This window comes from Phalaenopsis equestris, unplaced genomic scaffold, assembly GCF_001263595.1.
Source record: "Phalaenopsis equestris unplaced genomic scaffold, ASM126359v1 Scaffold000288, whole genome shotgun sequence".
NCBI classification, from domain to species: Eukaryota; Viridiplantae; Streptophyta; class Magnoliopsida; order Asparagales; family Orchidaceae; genus Phalaenopsis; species Phalaenopsis equestris.
The window spans coordinates 583,179-595,548 of NW_018164730.1; the positions used below are offsets into that span (position 1 = coordinate 583,179).

Consider the following 12,370-nt stretch of genomic DNA (forward strand, 5'->3'; position numbering starts at 1 on the left):
AATGAGTCTAGTCAAGCTAGAGTCATCCTCGGCTTGAGTTTGAGCTTGATTAATTTTATCGAGTTCAAGTTTAAGCTTGAGCTTAAGGCTACGAGTTCGAGCCGGCTTACAAGCCAGTTTTTTTAATATAAAAGATAAAAAAATAATATTAATTTAAAGTAATATTATAAAATGAGCAATTATGAGAGAAATAATAACATTCTTTTAATATTTTAAATAATTTTTATAGATAAAATCTTCAAATTTAATATATATTTTGAGTATATTTATATTAATATTTTTTAAAAAACTGACTCATGAGCTGACGAGTCTAATTGAGGCTAGCTTGAGCTTGTTAGCTTATCAAGCTCTGTTCACGAGCCGCTTATAGAGTTGAGCTCGAGCTGGCTTGCAAGTCATTGTTAGCTCATCAAGCTCAGCTCACGAGCCACTTATAGAGTTGAGCTCGAGCTGGCTTGCAAGTCAGCTTGACTCACTTACACCCATAGATAAGATGTAATGGGTGATCGCAAAAATGTTTCATTCCAATAATAAAGTGATTCTCACGCAGCCATATGAGCAGCCTTGCTAAGATACATGCAACATTGATCATTATGCACTTTTATTTTTGTTGAATCCAAAAATGTCTGGGAAACACACACAAGGTATAAAAAATCTCACTGGAAAGAGAGTAGTAGAGAACAGTACTCACTGGATAATGTGTTACCTTTATTCATAATATTAACCCCCTATTTATAGGAAATGATCTTGATCTTATAAAATTATTAATTGCTCCCTCATTATTAGCTTTTTAAAGGGGGGCATTTCAGTAATTACAAAAATATTTGAATGTAATACTGCGGTGTGAAGATAGTTGATCATTTGTCATGCTTTTACTTGCCGATCTTCGTTCTAAGGGACAAAAATTCTTCGGTAGGCCTTTACGGTTGTTCGTCCCGTATTTCCTTCATCAACATCTGATTTGTTGGTTGTTAATAGACGCGATCGATCATCCCTTTTTTTCTGAGCCGTCTATTTGCTTCAAGATTCATGTCGGCGTATTTTGTGTATACAATTTTGATCAACAATTTTATGTTATTTGGGTCAATTTCCTATACAAAAGAGCATAGGTTATACTATAAAAATGCAATTACAAAAATAATAAAACTTAAAATAGTGATATCTTTTATGAGATATGAAAGATTTGTATGGCCTAAATGTAAAAAAAAAGCAAAGTTTAGGTGGCCAATTTCTGAAAAGCATAAGAATTGGGTGGTATATACGTAAACGTCCCAAATTGAATCATGCAGCAAGAGCCGTTTAAAAGTTGCGAATCCAAGCCATAGTTTGCTTTCAAAGTCACATCTATGTGACAAATACCATGACAGGATATTCTCCAAAACATTTATATCGTTATATTATTCCACATCAAAGTAACATTCATGGAGAAATATTTACGTACGTAGAGCTTCGTATGTCTGATAGATTACAGAGAGGATATTGAGGGTTATATTTACGTTAATTTTAAGCCATATTTTGAGTAAAATCTTATAAATTTCCTTCTTCCGGTCGATATCCGGTTTGGTTTTCACAACCTTATTATTTACATCTAGCTACTCAAGCTCAAGGGAATGCCTACTCATAATTCCAAGTAAAGGTTGAATTGAATTATGTTTAACCACTAAAGAAATACATTGAATACAATTGCAACAAGCCAAATCTTATATTTGACATCTTCAACTTCTAATGTAATTTTCTTAAACAAATATTTACAGTAAATAATATTCTTGTCTTGAAGCAATTTTACTAAATCAGAAGTACTATTTTTGCGTTGGGATTTCATCTCCACCTGCATAGCGACTATTCACTTATTTGAGTTAATTAAATTAACTACTTCTCTATATGTAGAAGATTCTTCACCACACTCAATATATTCGACCACATTTGGAGTTTAAGCAACAAAATCAGTATCATCATACCTCCAAGCCGACTTAATTGCTCTCCTTATTCTATTTCTGGCAATAAACTTTGGCAGTGGTTGTTAGAATGTGATGGGAAAGCAACATATCATGATTATCGAAAATGGACTTCAAAGTCATGTCAAAGAATGTAACTGTTTTAATTTGAAGCTTCATATGTATGCTAAATATCTCATTCGGATCATTCACTAGATCTTATAGTAGATATTTTATGCAACATGACAAACACATCAAATATAATATAAAATCTCCACTAATGATCATTTTCTTAGATTCTGCGCATAATAACTTGTAGCCATTAACTCTAATTTTATAATCAAGAAACACAAACTTCATAGATTTAAACTCTAATTTACTATTATTATTATGTGAATATGTAAGGTAGCAAAAAATTCTTAAATTAGAGTACTTTATAAGTTTACTTGACAAAATCTCCCATAGAGTCCTCTTGGCAATAGCATTAGAAAGAGATTGATTCACCAAGAAGCAAGTTGTAGAAGCAACTTTAGCTCAAAATAACTTAGGTAGCCGGAAATTGGAGAGCACACACTATTTTGTTGCTGTGTTAGAATGTAAAGTCTCTAGCACTTTTTATGATTCACAAAAGGTATTAAATTCTCCTAAATAAAATTTCAAGGTATTATCAATGCGTAGACATTTAATTAATTTTACAATCTGCTTGCCAATCATAATTTTACACTCCTTAAATGTAGTTAAGACTTTGTTCTTTTGCTTCCAAAAGAATAGCATATTTTTTACATCATCTTTAGACAGAAGCCCCAAAAATCATAATGTATATAAGCAAGTACTCCCTCAATACCGTGAATGCATATATTGAATTTAACTCTCTTATAATTTTCAAACACAGAGATGAGAATACATAAAAGTTTATATTAGTAATGTCTGGACAATAAGAAGTCCTTTTCTGCCCAGTTCAATCATCTCATTTCACTCATATCCTTTAGACGCATATGACGAAGCCTGATTTCCTCATCATTTGACATAAAAGAAGCAACTACTGCATTGCCTACCACTATAGCGTCTTGGAAGACATATATTAGTAGTTTTCTTTTGTTTTCTCATAATTACAAGAGAGGCTTTGTCAACCTTCAAAATTTCACTTCCGTTTTAAGTATTTCTACCTTTTAGCATCAAAAGCACTAAAGAAAATTAAATTTCTTTTCAGAACTTTGACATGTCTCACATCTCCAAGTGTTCAAATGAATAAAAAATATTTCCATTCTCATAGTTTAAACATCGATTATCTTACAATAAGTATTATTACCCGTCAAAACAGTACCTTTCAACACCATTTTATATGTTGAAAAATAGTCCCTATTAAAACATGTACAAAACTTGCAGGTTGAATCAAGAACACAATCACTATAATGTTTGTGATCAGAGACAACTAGAAATTTACCATCGCTAACCGTTTTTTCAATTCTGTTTCATCAAAATGATCGAATTATTTATCTATATGATTAAGAGTCACTTCCTTATTTTTCTTCTATAACATTAAACATTTAGTTTTGACTTGTACCCTTTTTTGTAGTAATTGTAATTATAAATATTATCCTTATTTTAAATTTTATTATAGTCTTTATATTAGCACCAAAACTCCTCCTTTGAGTTCTCCCTCGAATAAGAAGTCATTCTCCATTACAAGGTTCATCCACTAGGTGTTTTATCTTTTCTTAGAAAATAAAACACTATACGCTTCATCTAGAGTAAGTGTCTCTTAACCGTACAAGATGATATCCCATTACATTGCATACGATGAAGGCAACCAACATAACATTATTACACCAAATTTTCTGTCATACTTAGGGTCAGTTTGGGGCAGCTGAAGTTGTATAAAAAGCTATTATGCAGAAGCTGCTGTATACAAGTTGTGTCTGTTTGTTTTATACAATTGTGCAACACCTGTGCCGCAGATGTTCATGATTAAAAGACTTTTTTTGCCCCTATATTACTGCATTGTTTATAAGAGAGTCAGTCCAAGCTGAATAACTAATACCTGAAAATAGAAATTATATTCAGAATCCCCAAAAACTCGTGAGTTCAAATATTACACCTAGAATTGACATGAACAAGAAAACAATAAAAACAGATAGAATTATTAAAATAACAATTAACATTATAATAAAAATGAATTTGAAATGCAAACGATCAGTTTTAAGACACTTCTCCAAAAAAAACTCCCCACGAAAGATCACTATCTGAGCAACAACACAGTTGAGCATAGACAGAGGCCGCAAACCATAAAGAGCAACCCCGCCAAAATGGATTCATCAAACAAAATTTCACCTAGATATTCACTAAAATTCTATGAGCATATACAGAGGAACCCAACCAAGACAGAGAGCAAATCATAATGAGCAACTCAATAGAGACAAAGAGCAAACCACAGAGCAACACAAACGATACAGACAACAATCCACAAAGAACAAAATTGCAAAAAAAAAAATCTATAAATATTTTTTGTGAAAAAAAGGCCGTCACAAAATAAAAAAATTTCATTCTTCCAATATAGCAATTTCTCCAAATAACTTCACAAAAAAATGAATCGAAAGCAATTGGTTGTTTGCAAAAACCACAAACTGAAAAAAAAACAAAGCCATCGAGACGAACCAAAAACCACAGAGAAAAGACTTTAAAGTTAAATGATAGAAGGTATCGGAAGATGAAGAAAAACAAAGGAAGAAAACACCAACAATCGCTCTCCACAAGCACCGAAGAATGAAGGAAAGCAAAACAAGAAAAACCGTAGACAAAAAATTGAAGGAGGATCGCTCGAATAGAGCAAGGCAGACATGTGATATTAAAGGAACAAAAATGCGGAATACAGGTCGCCGACAACATCATATAACCTTGGATGTGTTTAAATAAGCGCACCAAAGCCACGGCCAGTCCAATCACTGCTTGCTGCCACTTCTTAAGCCCCTTGCTTGCACCGCTTGCCTCTTGCTGTTGTCGCTTACTACCCCTCCCCTGCTTGCTGTCATGTTCTAAGCTCCTTCCTTGCTTGTTGCCGCCCCTTCCAATCCTCTTCTTCTTGTTGTCTAATCGCCAAATAGGTTTCCCATAACTGTCTCTAGACCACCCTACCATCACCAACTCTCAATTCCCAACACCTTGATCAGTAGCCCACCACCTTCAAACCTCGCCCTAGTAGGTATCTTTGTTTGCGTCATTGTTTTTCCTACTTCAAGTGCCTTTGCTTGCTTGTAACCCTATTTGTTTTGGAATAAGAATATTTGATTTCATTATTATGGTTTGGGTTAAATCTCGTATTATATGGTATTAGAGCTAACCTAACTCTAGCCCTATCCTAGAGTTTATAGAATCCACCATATCCCAAACCTACCTCTCCAAAAAAAAATATACATAAATCTTTTTGTTCTCCATACAAGTACCCTCCTCCACTTATATATATAAATCTTTTTGTTCTCCATACAAGTACACTCTTTGTTTGCGTCGTTGTTTTTCCTATTTCAAGTGTCTTTGCTTGCTTGTAACCCTATTTGTTTTGGAATAAGAATATTTGATTTCATTATTATGGTTTGGGCTAACTCTTGGTATTAGAGCTAATCTAACTCTAGCCCTATCTTAGGATTTATACTATCCTAGAGTTTATAGAATCCACCATATCCCAAACCTACCTCTCCAAAAAAAAATATACATAAATCTTTTTGTTCTCCATACAAGTACCCTCCTCCACTTATATATATATATCTTTTTGTTCTCCATACAAGTACCCTTCCCCCCCCGGGGCGAAATCAAAACCCTAACCATGCCACCAAGACGGCGCATGCTGGAACTTACCCAGGAAGAGATACAACGAGAAATCCATCCACTTCGGCGGAGATTTTCAGGGACGAAATAAATAACCCTCGATCATAACATGGAGAGTCAAATATGAGAATGAGACAAGATAGGAACCCCTTCCATAGGAAGGACTTAAATAATGAGGATAGACCACGACGCTTCGGAATTCATTATCAAAGAAGACAGAGAGAGGCAATCTATGGATGAGATAGAGATTTCAGAGTAAAAGTGGATCTACCTGAGTTAGAAAGAGGGATGGATCTAGATAATTTAATCGAATGGTTGTAGTCGGTTGAGAGAATTTTCAAATACAAAGAGATCTCGGAAGAACGGAGAGTATAGCTCACGATCATCAAATTGAAAAAGATCGTTTTTTTGTGGTGAAAAAATTTGGATAAGTAATAAAGAAAAGAAGAAAGTGACAAGATTGTCAAATGAGAGAAGAAGAGGAAGGAGATGCAAAGGAAATACTTACCTCGTCACTACCGTCAGGATATGTTTCTGAGGCTCCATCACCTACAGCAGAGAGAACTATCAGTGAATGAGTTCAAGACACAATTTGAGCAGCTTTAGATGAAATGCTAGTTGATTGAGCCATAGAAACATACTATAGTCAGATACTTGAGAGGTCACAAGTCGTATATCAATAATGTTGTTCAATAGCAGCCCTATTGGTCAATGAGAGATGTCTAGACCTTAGCATTGAAGTTGGCGAGACAAAAGAAACAAAATAAGCAACCGCCACCACTTAGACAATCACCTGCAATTGGAGACATTAGAAAGAGAATGCCTCAGGGAGTTGAGAAGACTAGTCAGAATAAGGATAGGGACACTCGGAGGGAGAAGAATCTGAGAAGAGTAGCACACCCACTACAGTCTCAGCCAAAAAATGCTTCAGATGCCATTGATTTGGACACATCGCCACTAGTTGCCCAACGAGTCGAGTTGTGTCCTTTACTGAGCAGGGAGCAGTGGAAAAAGTTAGTGATGAGAAAGCAACCAAAGAAAAGGGAATGAGAGCGAGATATTTGTGGTTTGATGAGTTCTTCAGACTGAGGAGCAGAAGGAGCAACAATGACTTCGCCACAATATATTTTACACTTGTTGCACCATGAAGACAAATGTATGCAACATCATCATTGATGAAGGTAGCAACAAGAATGTAGAATCAATACTGATGGTGGGCAAGTTAAGCATCATGACTCAGAGACATCCACAATCATATTCTCTGGCATAGTTGGAAAAGAGAACAGGATCAACATTGATAGGTGACCTGTGGAGTTTTTGATTGGGATCAAGTTTGGTTCGATGTGGTGCCCATATGTCTGTCATCTCTTATTAGGGAAACCGTGGGACTATGATCGCAAGACTCAACATAGTGAGTATAAAAACACATACTCATTCACCAAAGATGGGAAGTACATAACCCTATCCTCTGCGGAGTCTAAGATTACAGGAGCCCCTGCTAACAGAAAAGTATAAGAAGAATTAGTCTTAGTCATGACAGAGGACCACAAAAAAGAAGATTCAGCAGTAGACACAAGACAACCGGTACAAAGAGAATTTCAGGAACTCATGTTCTCTAGCTTATATGTTGAAAATAATGTTTAATATTTGCGTCGGATTTTTTCGACGTCAATATTTGCAATTGATTTGCGGCTGTAAAGTGGTACAAAATAGCTTATAATATTTACGACGGATTTTGAGTCTGATCTGCCTCGACTAATTCGAAGCCAAAGGCATTTTAGAAACTACGAAACATGTCCGCCGCAACTAGCAAGTCTCCCATTGCGACGAATTTTCTGACATAAATGCGACTGTAAGTAGACGCAAATGACCTAAAATACCAATCCCGCACCTCTAACCTCATTTTCTTCACACCTCTCTTATTTTTCCTGAAACTCTCACAGCCTCCCCCTCTCTATCAAAACCGTTGCCCGAAACCATTGCCCTCGCTTTCATCCTACTCGCCCTCGGTTTCGCTAAAAAACCTCGCCCGAATAGGACCGTTGGTTGTTCCCCCCACGGAAGATTTGCCCAGCCTCTGGTTCGCGACTCAAGAGGCAACAAATTCTTTCAGCTTCCCCTCTTTTATCAACTTTTCAATCAGGCTTCGGAGGTGCCGACATTCCTCCGTATCATACCCATGGTCCATTTGATACTTATAATATTTCCAAATATCCCGGAGAAAGGTTCCAGTTCTCATCGGTGATGTTCTCCTAAAGAATTTCTTATCCTTAATGGTGTTCACTACTTCTATCATGGACGCCCTCAATGGGGTTGCTCGGGGCCCCCGTGGTTGTACCAGGTTGTTCATGATAAAGAGACAATCGATGGTGTTGGGCCTTTATCTGTCTCCTGTGGTCCTCGTGATGATGGGTGGAGATATTGCTGAGGTGGTTTTCGTAGTGTGGGTAGACAATCGGTCATTCATTCCGTCTTTAGTTACCTTTTGTTGTCCTGCGGCGACCTCTTTTGGTGTCTTTGCTCGGCGGGTTCGGGGGCATTTTCCTAGACAGTTATGTACTTAATGACCATCTCTAACAGCTCGGGCTATCTTCGCAGCTCCGCGATGTCAAGTTCGAAGTGGAATCTCTCTGACCTTACCCCTGTGTTAGTTGGGTCTGGGCCATGCCGGGTTTCAAGTCTTTCACATCCAATGTTTCCCTTTGGAACCAGACAATAAATGATCGCGAGCTCTCATCGACTTCTTGCTTCAGTTTTCATAAGGATCGGGCGCTCTTTTTGGGTCTCAGAGCACTGACAAACAGAGATAGAAAGAGTCTCCTAAATTCCGCAAAACAGGTAATTACCCTTGCAGGCAACCCTTCGAACAATCTTAGTGCAGACAACCTCAACATTGTAAAGAAGAGCTTACACTTGAGAGAGTAAGAGATTTTTAGCAGGCATAAGGAAGACACAAACGAAGCGAGGTAGTCATTGGGATCCGACCGTCCTTTGTATGGGGACAAACATCTTAAAGTTCTCCACGAGATCAACTCCCGAGACTTGTAGTGAGAAGTTATTTTTCGGCTGCCACATTACCTTGGTTCGCACCAGTCGATTCCTCTCCTCCATAGGGGCGGATCCGACACTATCTTGGTATAATGCATCATCGGGCTTTTCCTGCAGATGAATTGTTCTTCTTCCGTTGTTTTCCGGTGGTTCCCTTGAGGGAGGTTAGGTGCCCCTTGTTGGGTTGGTTCTCCTCCTGGAACTGGGACCACCCCTAAGGCAGCTACCACTCTGAGAACCTCTGAGAATTGTCATGGCATATGATCAGTGATTTGAGTCCTCGGATCTTACAAGCCTTGTTGAACAAATTCTTCAATGAACTCCATAGTGCATGTTGCTTCTATTATGTTTCTCTAATTAGATTCTTCTTGCTGTTGTTGCTAACCTCCTCTTCTTGTTGATAGTATATTCTTACGCTCACCGTACCTTAAAGGATGTTAAATCCGAAAGTGTCCGGGAAACACATCCAGGGTATGGAAAGTCACATTAGAAAGGCAGTATAGTAGAGAACTGTAGAGAACGCAAAACATTTATTCATGATATTGACCCATATTTATAGAAAAGGATCCTGATCTTATAAAATCACATATTTGCTCTCTCATTATTAACCTTTTAAGAGGGCCTTTAAGTAATTACAAGAATGTTTGAATGTAATACGACGATGAGAAGATCGTCGATCGTCGTTCTAAGGGATGAAAATCCTTCGGTAGGCCCTTACGGTCGTTTGTCCCATATTTCCTTCATCAACACCTAATTTGCTAGTCATTAATAACTACGACCGACGGTTATACGATCAGTTGCCCCCCTTTTTTTTCTGATCCGTCCATTTACTTTTAGATTCTTGTCGACATATTTTTTAATACAATTTTTATCATCAATTTTATGTTATTTGGGTTAATTTCCTATAGAAAGGAGCATAGATTATACTATAAAAAAACAATTAAAAAACTAATAGAACAAAAAATTATAAAACTATATCGAACCTTTTTATTGTCCCACACTCCTGCACTTCTGTCGACTAAGCCGCATCAGATCAAGTGAGAGGAGTAAAGGTTTATAAACTAGAATAGAAAGGAAGATTTTACATACATACCACTCAATTCTTATGTCTTTACACGCATAACTAATATCTAAGCTTCAATTTTTTATATATATCAAAACTATGACATCCTATTTATGCATGAAAAAGATGAATTTTCAATTTTTAAAACTTAAAATAGTGATACTTTTTATGAGATATAAAAGATTTGGATGGTCTAAATGTATAAAAAGCAAAGTTTCGTAAAAATAGCTGCCAATCCAAGCCCATCCGATAGGCTGCTTTGGAAGTCACATCTATGTGACAAATACCGTGACAGGACATTCTCCACAACATTTATATCGTTTATATTATTCCACATCAAAGTATTATTCAAGAGCTCCAGCATCAATCAAAGGAGCAAAAAAATTCAACACATTCTGCACACAACATTCCAAAAATGTCGCTGCTGAGATGATAAAGTTGGGTTCCCTAAAATAATTGAAACTAAATCAGAATACTAAAAAAAATGAAAATAAGTTTAATTAGAATTGTATCAAGAAGAAGAAAATATCCGCTGCTTCAAAAAAGGGAATTTTATATGCAGCGCATGCCCATCTAACATTATTAAGCATATATATATTCTACTAAATCATAAAATTATATGCCGACAGTTAGCCTAATCAATATGTGGTAAAGTTAGCCTGATCAATATGTGGTAAAGTTAGCCTAATAATTCTCACGCTTTTTTTTCATGTTGTCTTGTGTTTATATAATCAATGCGACGATCAATAAAAGAAATACGAAAAAGAACATATAGATTATATGTGAAAAACTCAAGATAAAAAAGGTCATGGTAAGGAGCAGAATTCACTATGTCAAATAAAAAAAATATTATAAATGGAGAATGTCGGCAAACATAAAACATAACAAAAAGGAAAATTTTGTTGTTTCTTGTACAAATAAAAGAATGTATTTATAGATTTATGCAAAATACCTTTTGAAGAAAATAAATAGAGCAGTAAATAAAGCAAGCATACACGGATTATAATATAAAGGGTATCATAAAATTAATCAAATGGTAGCGAACATTAATATGCGTGCTTAGAGTTTTATTCTAAGGCTTTAATCCACATGCTCGGAGTTTTCTTAAGACACTAGTGGAACCCACAAAATTTGGGTAAAAAATATAGCAATCTCCACTTTCACACGAATTCCCAAAAAATTAAAAAAAAATTCTTAATTTTTTATAGAAAATTCACCACCTTTTCCACAAAGCTCTAAGAATCAGCAATGAATACCAACTAAGTATAAGCAATGTTCAAACTTAAACTATTGCGAGTATTTTAATCACCAAATCCACATGATTATCATAGATATTAATCTTGCTCACAACAATATCACCATGACTGCTAACTTCACGAATTACGCGGTAGCGATATCAATATGCTTAGATTTTCATGAAACATCTGATTTTTATTGAGACAAATAACAATCTCACTATCACACGTTGTTATGGTAAACTTCAAATCTTCATTAAACTCTTCAAAGAGACATTTCAACCAAACAGGTTCTTTGCAAGCTTCACCATGTACTCAACTTCAATTGCATATAGTGTCATTATTGTCCATTAAGTATCCTCTTAGCTAATCACATAGCCACCAATGATAAACACATCATATAAGTGGTATCATTCTACCAAGCTCTACAACAAAATTTGAATGGACATAACCAATGACTCTATCTATAACCTTCTCGAACTGTAAACAAATATCTTTTATTCCACAAAAGATATCTAAAAATCCACTGAATTATTTTTCAATGCTCTTTACCTGGATTACTCATGTACTAGCTGACTCCAGTTACTATATATCATAAGCTTGGACGAAAATATGTCGTTGCATACATGAGAGATCTCATTATACTGGAATATAGAAAACTTGACATATACACTCAATCTCATCAGTAGGTTATGGGCACAAAGATAATGAGATTCTGAAATGTGCAAATAATAGAAGTATTAATAGATTTGACATTTCTCATATTGAGCCAATGGAAAGTTCTTTTCAAAGTACCCTCTCTGACTCATAAATAATTTACCAGTTTTCTATCTCTCTGACTCGCCATGCCAAAAATTTTATTTGCAACTCTAAAATTTTTTGTCTCAAACTCAGTACTGCGTTGAGCTTTTAAATTTCTTAATACCTCTTATTTTTAGCAGTGATAAGCATATCATCAATATGTAAGAACAAGTAAATAAACGATCAATCATTATTCTTCTTAAAATAAACATAACTATCATATTTGCCTCCTCTTAAACTCATGAGCAATCATGAACTTGCTTATAACACATCCTAGGAGACTATTACAAACTGTAAAGTGATTTCATCAACAAACAAATATTCTTTTCATGTAAACATGAAGCTCTCAGGTTAATGCATAAAAATGTTCTCTTCAAGCTCTCCATGCAAAAATACATTATTGACAATAGTCTTAAAAATTAGATCAGTTCAACCAAGAATAAAAATTAGATCGGTTCAACCATGAACCG

At 35.6% G+C, this 12,370-nt stretch overlaps 1 long non-coding RNA gene across 2 annotated transcripts in view; it reads right to left on the reverse strand.

Annotated features, from left to right (window-relative positions):
- Positions 1 to 713: 713 nt before the first annotated feature.
- LOC110025095 overlaps positions 714 to 12,370 on the reverse strand; it is a 50,941-nt gene continuing 39,284 nt past the window's right edge. The window contains exon 4 of one of the 2 annotated variants that reach the window (XR_002294088.1): positions 714 to 1,091. This is a non-coding gene — a long non-coding RNA (uncharacterized LOC110025095). Of the gene's footprint in view, positions 1,092 to 3,582; positions 3,976 to 12,370 lie in introns of those variants that run through there. The other variant, XR_002294086.1, reaches the window with a different exon arrangement.